A 15,909-nucleotide genomic window follows, 5' to 3' on the forward strand; every position below is an offset into this window, starting at 1 on the left:
CTGGAAGAAAAACGATGACACTCCATCTCATCAGGAGGCACTAGTCCTTGGAGAAGAGCGTGGGGCTCGATAAAGTAGAGATTCGGCAAAAAAAAAAAAAAAAAAAAAAGACCCTCAAAGACATGGCTTGACACCACAGTGGCTACAGCAATGCCCTCAAACATTGAAGTACTTGTGAGACTGGTGTATGCCCAGGCAGTGTTATGTTCTGTTGTACATAGGGTCACTGTGCGTCAGAATTGACTTGACAGAATCTAACAGCAACAATAATTAACAATAACGACAACCATCACAGTCAAATGCCTTTGGTCAACACATTCTTAAACCTAAAGGTTTTCTGACTTTTATTTTGAGCGGTATCAAGAAAAGCGTTGAGGTAGTGCCTTGTCATGGAACTCAAGGAAACTCACCATGAAGCTGATGTTGATGACTTGACTTGTGGAGTGTGTCTCTGGTCCAAAATGCTTGTTTCAAATAAGGAACCATGCCCACAGGAAGAAGGAACCATTGCTGACTGGTTTCCCAGACTAGAGGAGCCTTGGTTACATAGTGGGTTACCCATCAGACTACTAAGAAAAGGTCAGTAGTTCGAACCCACCAGCCATTCTGCAGGAGAAAGAGGAGGCTGACCTGCTGCCAGAAAGATTTCCAGTCTTGGAAACCCAAAGGGGCAGTTCTACTCTGGATCGCTGTGATATGGTTTCCTCAGGTTACGCAGAACCTGCCCCCACACCTCAGCCCAGTGATCTTGATCCTGAAGTCCCTACAGTGTTGAATGAACAAAATAAGTTTTGTTGTTGTTGTTGTTAAGTGCCATCGAGCCGATTCTGACCCATAGAGACCCTGTATATATAGGGTTTCCAAGGAGCAGCTGGTGAGCCTGAACAACTGACCTTGTGGTTCAAATGACTTTGCAGTCTGATGCATTAGCCCACAGCACCACACCTGGACTCCGAAATAAGCTTTAGTAGAGGAAAATGCCAGTTTATAACAAATCAATTCTAAACTTTCATAAACACTTTAAATATTCATATTATATAAGATGAGAGGGCTTAAAAAAGTTCATGGAGGAAAAAAAAATAATTGAAAGATGACAGAATGAGCAAATTGAGTTACGACACCAGAAAGGCAAAGTCATTTGGGAAGTGGGGGCATCTGTGACAGCAGATGGTGGGACCCAGAGTAGGGACTGCAAGGCTGGATAAAACTCTGGATCCCTTGAGGCTGTTCCTGACATTCTTCGAATTTTTGGTTAAATTTTGCCTGTGGTTAAGTGGACATTTGTCTCTCAGAGAGCCATTATCCCTATACATAAAGACAAGGTCTTTGCACTAACCTAAAGAGAAAGGCTGATTTGTTTTTCTCTCTTAGCTGCTAGGGAAAGAGAGATCAGAGCTTCCTTTACCTAATAAACTGAAATACAAGGACTTTAAAGATTCCACCCACTCATATTAACCTGTGTGTCCAGGTTCCCACACTGGGCTCTTGTCTAACACAGCTGCCGCTTGGTAAAGGGATGAAATGGCTGAAAGAATCTCTGCCATTCTCTCTAACCCCCTCAGGATTTTCGGAGAAGACCACAATTTAAATCAGGACTATTTGGGGAAAACTCAATATGTATGGTTGTCAGACAGATGAGAGTAAGTCAAGTATTGCTATCAACGCATAGAAACCTTTGTAAATAAAAACCATCAACATGTGAAGCTATTGTTTCTCACCATGAATTCTGGTGTGGTGCTGTGGGTTATGCACAGGACTGCAACGTTGGTTTGAACGGCAAGGTCAGCAGTTCTAGCTCACCAGTCGCTCGTTAGCAATCCTTTACAAAGTTGCTATGAGCTGGAACCAACTCAACGGCCCTTAACAACAACAACATATCCTCCATCCAGGTCTCTACACTTTCGAAGGTGGTGTTTCCATCTCTCGAATCCTCCCCCAAAGGATTCTGGGCTCTTTGGTTTACACCACGTCAAAATGGTAGTTTGGGCATCCTCAAAGTACTCATCGTGGTCCTTTTAAATGTTCTTTGAGTTTGGGGGTGGGAAAGAAGTCTGAAAAGGCAAGATCAGGGCCATAGGGTAGACAGGGTAAGGTTTCCCAACATAATCCTTGTAGGACAACCCTGTTACCCTCAGAGAATGAGCAGGTAGGTGCTTGGTTATGATGGGGGGAAATGATTGGCACAACTCTTCTGGCCATTTGCTCACCAAGGCAATTTCCACTTTTCTTCAAACTTCTTCATAATAACCCCCATGATTGTTCTGTGTCCTTCAAGCAAATCTATCAAGATGGCCACCTTGGAATCCCAAAAACCAGCCACCACGATTTTCTGAGGTGACCTCTCTGTTTTGAGTTGAACTGGCCAGGCTCAGAAGCCACTGTTTTGATTGGCTTTTTTTTTTTTTTTTAAGTCACCCTGAGGAGACTAAAACAAATGTAATACTGAGAAAATTTGTCTGTAGCCAAGACATGTTTAAATGCATTTTGTTTGGAATAAACCCATGTATAAAGGAGCTCTGGTAGCATAGTGGTTATGAATCGGGCTGCGAACTGCAAGGTCACCAGTTCGAAACTACCAGTTGTTCCATGGGAGAAAGACGAGGCTTTCTGCTCCCGTAAAGATGTATAGCCTCAGAAACCCTGTACAGGCTCGCTATGAGTCAGAACCAACTCCACGGCACATAACCACCACCGCCACCACATATATGAACTAGAACTAGCAATAGTTTTTTACTTGCTTTCACATGTTTCATTAATTTTCAAATGATATTGGTCCATGGCTGCTTCCTCTAGTAACATGTCCTTGTCTACTTCTTCTGACGCTTTCCTACACTGGGCACTAGTCTATACTCCTAGTCTATATGCTACTAAAATGACTGCTACCTGTTTCTTCCTATTCATTGAGGTCTAGTTACTTGCATACAAGTTTTATCCCTCTGACTAGACTATAATCCAACTGGCAGCAAGGACCCCAAGAATCTTTATATCCGTAGACTCTAGGGGTTGGTTTGTAGTAGGTGTTCAGTAAGTATAGGCTTGATGAATGGGTAGGTGGATGGGTGGATGGATAGTTACACCCTAGCATAGTGGTTACGAATTGGGCTGCAAACCACAAAGTCAGCGTTCGAAACTACCAGCTGTTCCATGGGAGAAAGATGAGGCTTTCTGCTCCCGTAAAGATTTACAGCCTCGGAAACCCTGTACAGGGTCACTATGAGTCAGAACTGACTCCACGGCACATAATCACCACCACTACTGGAGCTCTCAACGTTAACTGTTGCAGACGTATTAGGGGCAGAGCTTGTGAAGACAGATTTGGATTTAAGGAAGAAGTGGGTTGGGATCATCTCTAAGGTCCCTTCTTTCCTGAGGGCCTCTTAATCCCCAAATTGTGCATTCCTAGTCACTGGGTTCTGGTGAATGCAATGTGGATAAAGCCACTTCCTCCAGAGCAGCCTGACAATGGCAGGCATTGTTGAGCATGACGTTAGGATGACCCTTACACCTGATCGTGATTCACATGATGGGCTCCATGTTCTCCTACAAGAGGAAATTCTTGCATTTCAACAATTCTGTACTCATGAACATGAGACCTTTGCCATGGCATTGAATCTGAAGAAAATCTTGCTAGCCTCCCACTCTCTTTGTACAATTTTTCTGATTTCTTTGGGTGACCTGTTAACTCTGGTGTACAGGACAACACATTCCATAGTCAGCCCACCACAAGAGGGGTCTTTTCCCATGGACCCTTTACTTCTGCATCTTATTATAGCCAGAACTATTCCAAGGAGCACAAACTACCAAACGGTTTACATATCTGTGTTTTTGCTCACACACATATGCAGAGAGGCTGTGAACACATTGCTCCAAGTACATTCAAGGTCAAAGGGGACTGGAGTGGGCAGAGGGATGTTCTTGGTCTGTCACATGGAAGAAGAAAGAGAATCTCATGTTCCCATGTTGCGTCCTGCAATATTTATCATCTGAGATCACAGGTCATGAATCTACCCACTGTATCCCTTTCCTCCCCCAGCTCGGAGTTAGAGCTACTGGTTTGGAGCTGGAGAAGATAGAAAGTATGCTGGCCAGCAGGGAAGAAGGGAAGGGAAGACTAGTTCTGTAAGGATCCTCCAGTGGCTGGTAGATGGGTCTAACCTGGGGAGATGCATATTTTGAGTCTCTCAACATTCTTTAGGCCATGGGAAAAGTAAGTGGCTGCACTCCTTTTCTAGGGAGATCATATGGCAACAGGGAAAGACCACAGCCCTACACGGGTGGGCAGAGTCAGGAAACAACAGCAGGGGTTGATGAGAAACTGGAACAGGTGTCAGAAAGGTGCTGAGAACTTCAGCTCCCAGAGGTGCACCCTCCATTTGTTCTCTACAGCACCAGGGCTTAGCGACACACTTTTACCAAGGGCAGGGACTAGGTCTCACTCATCTCTGTGCCCCTGTTCCAAGTCCAGTTTCTGACATACAGTAAGCACTTAAGGAGTATGTAACTTTTCAATGAGCAAATGCAAATTTTAAAGGAAGGTAGCAGACTGATCTTCCCATTCTAAAACTATGTGATTCTAGGGCCCCTAGGAACAAAACGAGAAAACCAGGTGTGTGTCTGATGTAAATTATCAGCGTAAATAAGTAAGAAGCCCATTCAGTGAGGCGTCCACCTGTTTGGGTCAGCCCACTTGCATTCTGTGCACTGTAGGCCCACTCTGTTATTGTTAGGTGCTATCAAGTCACGTCTGACTCACAGTGACCCCCCTGCACAACAGAACAAAACTCTACCTGGTCCAGATCATTGCTCTGTTTGAGCCCATTGCCGCAGCCACTCTGTCAATCCATCTTGCTGAAAGTCGTCTATACTTTTCCTACCAAGCATGATAGTCTTCTCCAGGGACTCGACCCTCCTGATAACATGTCCAAAGTACATGAGATGAAATCTCACCATTGTCGCTCCTAAGAAGTCCTGTCTTAGTCCTCAAAATTACATCTTTATATTTTTTAACAGTTTTAAGAGGTCTTTTGCAGCAGATTTGCTTAATGCTAATGCAATGTTTGGAGTCCTGCTGTGGCGCTGTGGGTTAATGTGCCAGACAACAAAGCTGATTGAACTGCAAGGTCTGTAGTTCAAGCTCACCAGCCACTCCTCAGAAACCCTATACAAGATCGCTATGGGTTGGAACCAACTCGATGGCACTTAACAACAACAACAATGCAATGTTTGATTTCTTGACTGCTGCCTCCATGGGTGTTTATTATGGTGTTTATTATTAAAATGACATCCTTGTTGACATCATGTTTTCTCCAGGTTAAGCTCTCTAACATCCCTAAACCAAACCCACTGCCATCACATTCATTCTGACTCAAAGTGACCCTCTATAGGGTTTCTGAGGCTGTAAATCTTTATAGGAGCAGATAGCTTCATCTTTCTCTTGCTGAGCAACCAGTGGGTTTGAACCACCAACCTTGTGGCTAGCAGCCCAAGCTAATCCCACAATGCCATCAGGGCATGCATACACAGAGCTGGTGGTGGTTATGTGCTGTGGAGTCAGTTCCGACTCATAGCAATCCTGTACAGGGTTTCTGAGGCTGTAAATCTTTATGGGAACAGAAAGTCTCATCTTTCTCCCACAAAGCAGCTGGTAGTTTCGAACTGCTGACCTTGCAGTTTGCAGCCCGATTCGTAACCACTATGCTAAAGGTACCTGCTTCATTGGGACAGTTGGAGAGAGCCAGTCATTCTTTAGCACCTCCCCAGACTGACCAGTGCCTGGCTCACAAAGTCTCTGAGCATCACAAACCTCAACAACTGCCCTCCCCACCTAGACAGATGGACTTCCTTCTGTCCCTGAATGGCATGCTGGGAAGCTCAATCCTAGTCAAAAGAATTTACAGTAATTCCTTTAAAGGAATGAACAACTCCCCTTTACCTTCCTTATTTTTGTAAATGAAAACATTTGTGAACAGTGCTTTCTTAAAGCAGTCTCCCTTACAGTCTCACTGGGTCTAACCTGGGCAGTTGGTCTCAAGTTCACGTATAAGAAAGGTTGGTCATTGTCATGACTGTCTTACAAGACCTTCTTTTTTTCACTTTACTACTTTATAAGAAGGACAACAGCAGATGTTTGTGATGGAGTCGGATGGTGCTGTTTATAGCTACCATAGGTTGGTCCTCCAACTGATAGCGACCCCGGATGTTACAGAGTAGAACTGCTCCCCAGGGTTTTCTTTGCCTGTAATCTTATGGAAGCAGTTTGCCAGGACTTTCTTTAGCAGAACTGCTGGGTGGTTCAAACTGTCAAGCTTTCAGTTAGCAGATCACAAACCACTCACACCGCCCAAGCTCCTCCCTGATACAACTGTGGTTGTTAGGTACTGTTGAGTTTATTTCAACTCATAGCAACCCCTTGGGAGAGACTAGAACTGCCCCATATGACTTTCTAGGCTTGTAAGTTTTTCTGGAAGCAGATCTCCAGATTTTTCTCCCCAGGAAGCACTGGGTAGATTTGAAACCCTAACCTTTTGATTAACAGCCGAGTTTCACCAAACTACTGGAGACAAGTTTTTCTGCAAGAGAGTTCTCATGTAGGCAATGTCTGTTCTGACACTTGGTCTTGGGCTTCTACTAGGACAGTCCAAGGTCTGGAGAACCCCTGGTGAAGCTGGAATGTTCTAGATAGACTCTCGATTAAAATACTTGTGTCCAAATCTGGAGTTTCCAGTTCGGTGTTTGAAATGAGCCCCATCCAGTTAACAAGGACAAGAAACAACTGGATGTGTTCTCTCCTGCTGCCCAGCCAGTTGTGGGCCAACCTTCATTGTTAGTGGTGCCAGACTCAGCACCATCTGACCAACATGGAAACTTGGGGTCTGAACCACGTCAGTTTGGATCTTGTAAGTGCTTCTCAGGACACCTCTCAGCTGAAGACATTTATCAAAATGATTTCAAATCCAAATTGACATTGGATTATTTTAGCCACAACACTTTCATGTACATCATAAAATCAGGACTTGTACATCTGAAAAGGATCCTGAAGATCTTCAAGCCCAAACCACTCATCCGCAAATCGAAGGGGGTCATCGAAGGTAACAGAGGATGAGCCGAAGCCTGGCCAGTCACCTGACTCCCTGCTACTGTGTTCTTTCCACTACTGCCGTCAGGGTTTCCGGAGAGCCCAAACATCAACAAGACCCTGCCATCGACCAACCGACTTCAGTCAATATTTGCTACAACAAATTCCACCAGAACCTAGAGATCAGGACATCTGCGCTCATGTGGTCTGATGTGTTCAATTGGGGAAAGGGTATAGCATTGTAGGATAAACACTGAACTACCAACCAAAAGGTCACCAGTTCAAATCCATCAGCTGCTCCTTGGAAACGCTATACAGGGTCATTATGAGTCGACAGACTGGACGGCACTTAACAACAAATCATTCTGTTTATTTAGACTGTTTATTTGGCAGGTCCATGCTGAGTGTTTTGTATGCCTTCATCAGATACACACTTAGTAAATGTTCCATAAACATCTAGCCCACTTCTTCTGCCTTTCCACCTGTGGTAAGGCACCAACACTTCAGGTCTTTTGAGGCATGTTGACCAGGGGTAGTGGAACTACGAGTAACCTGTTGCTGTCAAGTTGATTGTGACTCCTGGGAATCCCTTGTGTGTCCGAGCAGAGCTGTGCTCCTAGGGTTTTCATGACTGTGACCCTTCAGAAGCAGATCACCAGGTCTTTCTTCCAAGGCGCCTCTGAGTAGCTTTCAACTGCCAACCTTTTATTTAGTAGCCAGTACTTTACTGTTTATACCACCAAGGGACTAGGAGTTGGTTTTTCTGGCATTTGACCTTGGGAGCTTCATTTAGTGGAAACATTGAACCAATAATCAGAAGATGTGGGTTTGAGTTCAGGTTTGGTCATTGCCTGCCTGGCTCCCTGGCCTGGTTGGCAGAAGTCAGGAGGGCCTAACGAAGCTCCAGCCTTGACGCTCAGCTTCAAGGCACCAGCCACTCATTTCTTCATTTCCCAGGTTGGTACCCACGCCTTGACTTTCAGAGCCTGGGGGTAGCTTATCCTGAGACAGCCAGCCTGCAGTCTTCTCTGCCTTATCTTCTGTTTCTTCAGTCACCAAACTCACTCGCTCTTGCTCATACCCCTGACCAGGAGTCTGTCCTCAGTCACAGTTGGGCCCTGGTCCTGCTGAGAGTCTTCCCTGCTGTGGATGCTGATTCCTACCCCTGCCCCTGCCCCATCCATCTCTTTGGACGTGAGATTGTCTCGGGTTAAGCTTCTCCAGTGTTGAAGGGTGGCCTGGCCAAGGCCCCGGTGAAGCTCCTAGTGGTTCAGATTCTATAAGCACTCAACCTCAATGTTGGTTTGAACCATAAGGTTGGTGGTTCAAACTCAGTAGCTGCTCCTAGGAAACCCTACACAGGGTCTATGAGTTGGAACCAACTCAACGGCATTTAGCAACAACAATGTACAATCAGATCCCTAAACTGATGTTCAGCCAGGATTGGGGATCACTGACTACGCAGGTTGGTAAAGAATCATCAAAAACAAGGGAAACCCCCAGTGGCATGGATTGGCACAATCTCTGCAACAATGAGCTATATGCATACCAGCAATGGGGACGGCAAGGTTTCATTCTATTATCCATCAGGTTGGCATAACTTGGAGCCGACCAATGGCAACAAATAATAAGACTCCATCTCAGCGAGGCCTGCATCCCTCACCACCTCCCCATTCCTCCTGCAGTCCCTTGTCTGGGTCCAATTGCAGATTAAGGCAACTCTATCTTATTGAAGGAGTCCTTGGCTGGTGCAAACAGGTAGCATGCTGCCTGCTAACCCAAAGGTTGCAAGTTCAAGTCCACCCAGAGCTCCTTGGTGGAAAGGCTGGCAATCGACTTCTGAAAAATATCAGCCATTGAAAACCCCGTGGTGCACAGTTCCACGTGGATGCACATGGGGTCGCCATGAGTCAGTATCAGTTTGAGGGAATTGTTTTTTTTTTTCTTGCTTTCAGAGTTGAGGAGGCTAGACTGGGCAAGCATGGATGATGGGAGTGCTGCGCTTGCAGACATATGCAAACACTAGAGTCGTATCTCTGATTGTCGAAATGAGTGACATAGAACATGGTGTGAAGACTTCAGCTGCTGGGAAAGCGAGGATCCTGGGTTATGTAAGGAAAGACCAATCCTTTATTCATGCCATTAAAGTGATCAGGTTTGGGAAGAAGGTTGGAATGTACCCATCAAATGGAGAAAAGTTGAGGGTCTGGACATGGGGATGGGTCCATCCTGTTCCCAAGCTCACGTAGGAGCCACTGAAATGTGGATTCTCATCACATTTCTTGTTAAAAGTACTAAATCCGGTGATGTCATGAATGACCTCTGCTTCTATTTACATTTTGCCAATCAGAAATCTAGGTTCCTGATTTCCCTAACCATGCACCATCCTCCTGCCACTTTGAGAAATGAATCCAGCCTGGATCCTGTGTTCAGCCCTGTGGCTTTCTGCTGTAGCCCTGAGAAATGTCATACAGGAATGCAGTGGGAATAAGCTTACAGCCTCTGGGGGAGAGCAGCGGAGGAGCCCTCAGAGACCCAGGAAGATGACCTCCCCTGTGGACGTGCTGACTGTCTGCAGCACAGAGTCAGGAGTGTGGTGGTCACGAAGGCCAACTGTGTTGAGTGATGGTGGAGTAGCTAGCTCCAACTCTCCTTTGACCTCTTGTTCTGTCCTGAACCCAACAGTTCAGAGATGCTAAGAGCTGTACAGTTAGGTCTGCAGTTCTTCCAAGTGGTAAATTCCTTACCAGCATAATTTCATTAAGGATCCCTGGTGGCGCAATGGTGAAGCGCTCAGCTGCTAACCAAAAGGTCTGTGGTTTGGACCCACTCAGTGACTCCATGGGAGAAAGATCTGCCAATTCAATCATATAAAGATTACAACCTAGTGGGGCAGCTCCCGTCAGTCACATATAGTCTCTGGGAGTTAGAATCAACTTGAGGGCACCTAACAATAACATATGTTTCGCTTGCTCATTTTCAAAATGCCTCTGTAAATGCTCTCAAGCCAGTTTCCCCAGAAACAAATGGAGACATGGTGACATGGGAATTTCGTCAAGGGGTCCGGGTACAACACACAACCAGGGAAGAGGCCAAGCAAGGTGCTAATTTCAGGTGAAGTACCTGCCCCAAGATCTGGAGCCCTGGTGGCACAGTGGGTTATGGGCTGGACTGCTAATTGCTGATTAGGAGTTCAACTCCACCAGTCACTCTGAGGGAGAAAGATGAAGCTTTCTTCTCTTATAAGGATTTACAGCCTCAGAAACCCTATGCAGGGTCACTGAGCGTCACCTAACAACGTGCCTCGGGGAGTGTGGAGTGTATAGAGACAGGGGGCTGTCGTTAGCCACAGGGTAGGGTAGGGTCATAGTCTAGGTCTCTGTGGTTGTAGAAGAAGCAGCTTCAGTGGCCCGAGAGTGATCCTGCCAAGGGTTGTGGGCAAATGCCTTTCAAAACAAAGCACTTCAAAACTGGGGCAGGAATCCAAGGAGTTCTGGATGAGGGTACTGGTGGAGCAGTGGTAAAGCACTTGCATCCCATGCGGGAAGACCCAGGTTTGATTCCCGGTGAACACACCTTGTGCACAGACACACCCATCTGTCAGCGGAGGCTTGAGTGTTGCTATGACGCAGAACAGATTTCATCAGATCTTCCAGGTAAGATGGAAAAGGCTGGGCTTTCTACTTCCAAAAATCAGCCCATGAAAATCCTATGGATGTTATCGGTCTGATCCACAGCTAATCATGGGACTGACACCCCATGGTGGGGATCATGAGGTGACCAAGGGCAGGGCATCATGAGGTGACCAAGATGGAGGTCAACTCAATTGTAGCCAGTAACAGAAGTAACAGCTTAGTTCAGCCTTTCGTGGCCTGCCTCGTCACCCCTGCTCTAAACAAGCAAGCAGGCTCTGGCTGCAGCCCTGACCCGTGGTTGTGAAACTGAACAGAACAGGCCTCTCTGGAAGCCTGTGCCATCCACCAGGACCAACCACGCAGCTCAGATCCAGAGGGGCTGGGAGAGTTGCTGAATCCTTTGAAGCTGGAGGGCTGGCTGGGTGGGGCATGTGTCTACAGGGGCAGTTCTTTCTCAAGTTGGCAAGAATTTCTGTTTCTGCTGGCATTCATCTTTCCCAGGAACTCCCATCAACCCAAAGAGAAAAGGAGAAGCAAACAAACACAGCCCTCTTCGAACAAGGGGACTTTCTGTCTGTCTGTGTATCTCTGATAAGAACCGTGTTCTGCCAGTTATGGCATCCTGTTCTAGACCTGCCCTGTACTCTTCTTGGCAAGCACACCATGCTTCTCTGGAATGGTGATCAATGGTCCTGGAGGGCTGAGAGGCTTTCAAATGGTGGTTGCAAGGTCAGAAGTAGATGAGCTTTCAGGATGGAAAGACACGAATCCGAGCTGTCAGTGAAGTGTGCAAAACCCCCAAGATGAGTTGATTTACCTTCCCTCCCTTTTCTCTGTGCTACCCTCTTCTCCCTCTCTCTCTCTCGGTCTTTCTTTCACTGTCTCTTTCTTTTCCTAGTAATCACCACCAGTTGGCATTGAGTAGATTCCAATTCAGGGCAGCCCCGTGTGTATCAGAATGGAAGTATGCTCAGAGGATTTTCAGTGGCTGAGTTTCAGAGGACGATCCTGGTCTTTTTTCTGAGATACTGCTGGGTAGGCTGAAAGCACCAATGTTCTGGCCAGTCAGTAGTTGAGTGTTTAGTTATGTGCCCCAGGGGTAGAAGTCTCCTTTCTCCCTGGTAAGAACCAGGGGGAAAAAACACCACCACCAACAACCATTGTCTTGAAGTCAATTCCAACTGTCCCTGATGCACACTGACTAGAGATAAAGATGGGCCTGTCATCTTTTTGTTCTAAGGCACCTCCTCTGGTCTGCTGACAGAACCTTCAGGCATAGCTGCACTTGACATGACTTCCTCTGTGTAGAGCTGTGCTCTCCAATAATGAACTCACTCGCCTCCTGTGGATGTGGAGCACTGCAAATGTAACCCGGACAGATTTAGAAGGGCTGTCTATAAACACATAGACAAGGGATTGAAGACTTTGGGTTGTTGCTGTTAAGTGTTGTCAAGTCAGTTCTGACTCATGGCAACCCTGTATAGGGTTCCCAAGGAGTGGCTGGTGAGTGTGAACTCGTCCTGCACTTCACAGTCCAGTGCTTATTGTATGACCAAAGAAAAGTAAAATAGCTCAACAATAATTTTTATATTGATAATATGTTGAAATAGCAGTACTAGGGATGTTGTTGTTGTTATGTGCCGTGGAGTAGGTTCTGACTCATAGTGACCCTGCACAGGGTTTCTGACTGTAAATCTTTACGGGAACAGAAAGCCTCATCTTTCTTCCGCGGAACAGTTGGTAGTTTCGAACTGCTGACCTTACGGTTGGCAGCCTGATTCATAGCCACTACGCTACCAGAGCTCCTTAGTATTAGGGATGTTGTTGTTGTTGTTATGTGCCGTGGAGTCGGTTCCGACTCATAGCGACCCTGTACAGGGTTTCCGAGGCTGTAAATCTTTACAGGAGCAGAACGCCTCATCTTTCTCCCGCGGAGCAGCTGGTAGTTTCAAACTACTGACCTTAAGGTTCACAGCCCGATTCGTAACCACTACGCTACCAGAGCTACACTAGGCTAAATAAAGGAGCTCTGGTAGCGTAGTGGTTACGAGTCGGGCTGCAAACCTTAAGGTCAGCAGTTCGAAACTGCACCTAACAACAACAACAACAAGGCTAAATAAAGGGAGCATGGTGGCTTTGTACAATAAGCACTAGGTTGCAAATCACAAGGTTAGAGGTTCGAGCCTACCAGTTACTCCTCGGGAGAAAAATGGGGCTTTCTGTTCCCCCAAAGATTTACAACCTTGGAAACTCTACACAGGGTCTTTATGAGTTGGAAGCAACTCAACAGCACTTAACAACTACAAGATTTAAAAAAATACTTTAAATAAATTTTAAACTTCTAAAAATGTAACTTTTAGAACTTTTTAAATTCTGTGTGTGGCTTGTATTATATCCTACAGGCCAATGTTGAATACAGAATTTGTTATTGTTGTCAAGTGCTGTCTAGTCGATTCCAATTCACAGCAACCCTGCAGAGGGCTTCCAAGGAGTGGCTGGTAAGTTTGAACTGCCAATCTTGCTGTTCAAACAAACCTTATGGTTGAGTACTTAGCCTACAGAGCCACGTTGTTATTGTCAGGTGCCACTGAGTCAGTTCCGACTCATAGTGACCTTGTATAGGCTTTCCAAGGAGTGTCTGATGAGTTTGAGCTGTCACCCTTGTGGTTCAAACTGACCTTGCATTCTGGTGCTTTATCCCACAGTGCCACGCTAGAGCTCAGTGTCATATTGTTGTTGTTGTTAAGTGCCGTCGAGTTGGTTCTGACCCCTAGCGAACCTTTATAGGGTTTTCCAAGAAGTAGCTGGTGAGCTTGAGCTGTCAACTTTGCAGTTCAAACCAACTTTGCAGTCCAGCACATTAACCCACAGCACCACACCAGTACTCCTTTAATTTCTTTAATTTAATTCCTTTAAATTCCTTCTAAGACTAAATTCAAACAAGGAAGATCCATGAGCAACAAAAGAAAAAAGATTAAGTGATCTTCATCAAGATAAAATCTTTTGTGCATCAAAAGACTTTATCTAGAAGGTGCAAAGACAACTTTCAGAATGGGAGAAATGTTTGGAAGGCAGATACCTAGTAAGAGTTTAATATCCAGACTATATAAAGAACTCTAGCTCTGGTAGCATAGTGGTTACAAATCGGGCTGCGAACCATAAGATAAGCAGTTCGAAACTACCAGCTGTTCCACAGGAGAAAGATGAAGCATTCTGCTCCCGTTAAGATTGACAGCCTCAGGAACCCTGTACAGGGTCACTATGAGTCGGTTCCGACTCCACGGCACATAACGACAACTCAACAAGAAAAAGACAAACAATTCACTTCAAAAATGAGGAAAGGGCTAGAATAGATACTTCTTCAAAGAAGATATGCAAATGGTCAATAAACATATGAAAAGATTTTAAACATCATTAATCATTAGAGAAATACACATCACATCACTAGGAGAATCCACTTCATACCCACTAAGATGGCTGTTAGGTGAGAAAAGGAAAATTAAAATGTTAACAAGGGAAAATCAGAACCCTTATCCATTGTTGGTGGGGTAGTAAAATGGTGCAGTCACTGTGAAAAACAGTTGGGCACTGTCTCAAAAAGTTAGACATTAGAATTACCTCATAATCTAGCACTTCCACTCTTAAGTAGGTACCCAAAAGACTCACAAGGGGGACACAACCAGATGCTTGTACAGTGATTCTTACTACAGCATTGTTTGCAATAACTAAATAGTGGAAGCAGGATTCTATCAGCAGACGAATGGAGAAACAAAATGTGGACCATGAATGACAACGGAATATTACTTTGTCATTAAGAGAAAGGAAGTTCTATTCCATTTACGATGTGGATGAACCTTGATAACATCATGCTGAGTGAAATAAGTCAGACACAAGAGGCCAAATATTGTATGCTCTCATTTATCTGAAATATCTAAAATAAACAAATGCATAGAGACAGAAAGTAGATTAGTAATTACTGTAGACTGAGAGGCGCGGGAGTTATTGATTAATGGGAACAGAGTTTCGGTTCAGGTTGATGAAAAAGTTTTGGAAATGAATAATGGCAATAGTTGTGCATTATGAATGTGATTCATGCCATTGCAAACATAATGCAAATGTCTATTTTATAATGCAAACATAATGCTGTGTCTAGTTTACCACAGTTAAAAATAAAAAGGAAGACTAACATTTGCCTAGTTCAACTTCCTTGGCTATGCAGCCGTTTTCCCCCAGGTTATAACATAATCAAAATCAATACTTTGCTGCTTACTTGTTAGTCATTCCAAAAGTCCTGGGGGTGGAGGTAAGCACACGATTTGCATCAGTGAGTCAAAAGCTCCAAAGAAATTAAATTCTCATTTTTTTTCTCTAGGTGAGCCATGGAAGAGTTTCAGCACTGAACAGCTCTCATTTCCAACTCTACCCCTTACTTGGAATCATTCGTTATTTCAGCATCCGCATTGGAAGTCACTGTTCTACTAATGATCAAGTAATAGAAGATGTTTGGAACGCCCCTTATCAGCAGCAGGTCTATGCCTGGTACAAAGGAAGTCAGAGCCGTATTGCTAGGCTACTGCTGTTCACTCAAAGTGACCCAGTATAGGGTTTCTGAGGAGCAACTGCTGAGTTTGAACACTCAACCTTGCACTTAGCAGTCTGGTGCTTATCCTACACCAGGACCCCTTATGTTTCCCTAGACTGAATCTAGAAAGAAATTCCTATGATGAGTAAGTATAAAGGAGCGCTGGTGGCATAGTGGGAGATGCGCTGGGCTTAAATCTACCAGCTTCTCCACAGGAGAAAGATGAGGCTTTCTGCTCCCTTAAAGAGTACCAGGCTCAGAAACCCTACACAAGGTTGCTATGAGTCAGAACTAACTCCAAGACACACCACCTCCACCAGTAAGTACTCAGGAGATAAGACTCCCCACACCAGGTCTTTGACCTTGAGAAATGCACCTTCCTGAGATGCAGTTTTGTCATCTGTAAAGTTGCCAGAAGGATTCTAAATTTCCTTCTATCTTTTGGACTAGATTTAAAATCCCAGACTTACAAAGAAATAAAAACATATAATTTTTTTCAGTATTGTGTCTGGATTTTAAGGTAGTTGTAAAGCGCTGTCGAGTCGGTTCTGACTCAAAGAGACTCTATATAGGGTGTCTGAGGAACAGCTGGTGGGTTTGAACCACTGACCTTGAGG

The sequence above is a fragment of the Chrysochloris asiatica genome, unplaced genomic scaffold, assembly GCF_000296735.1.
Source record: "Chrysochloris asiatica unplaced genomic scaffold, ChrAsi1.0 scaffold00003, whole genome shotgun sequence".
NCBI lineage: Eukaryota > Metazoa > Chordata > Mammalia > Afrosoricida > Chrysochloridae > Chrysochloris > Chrysochloris asiatica.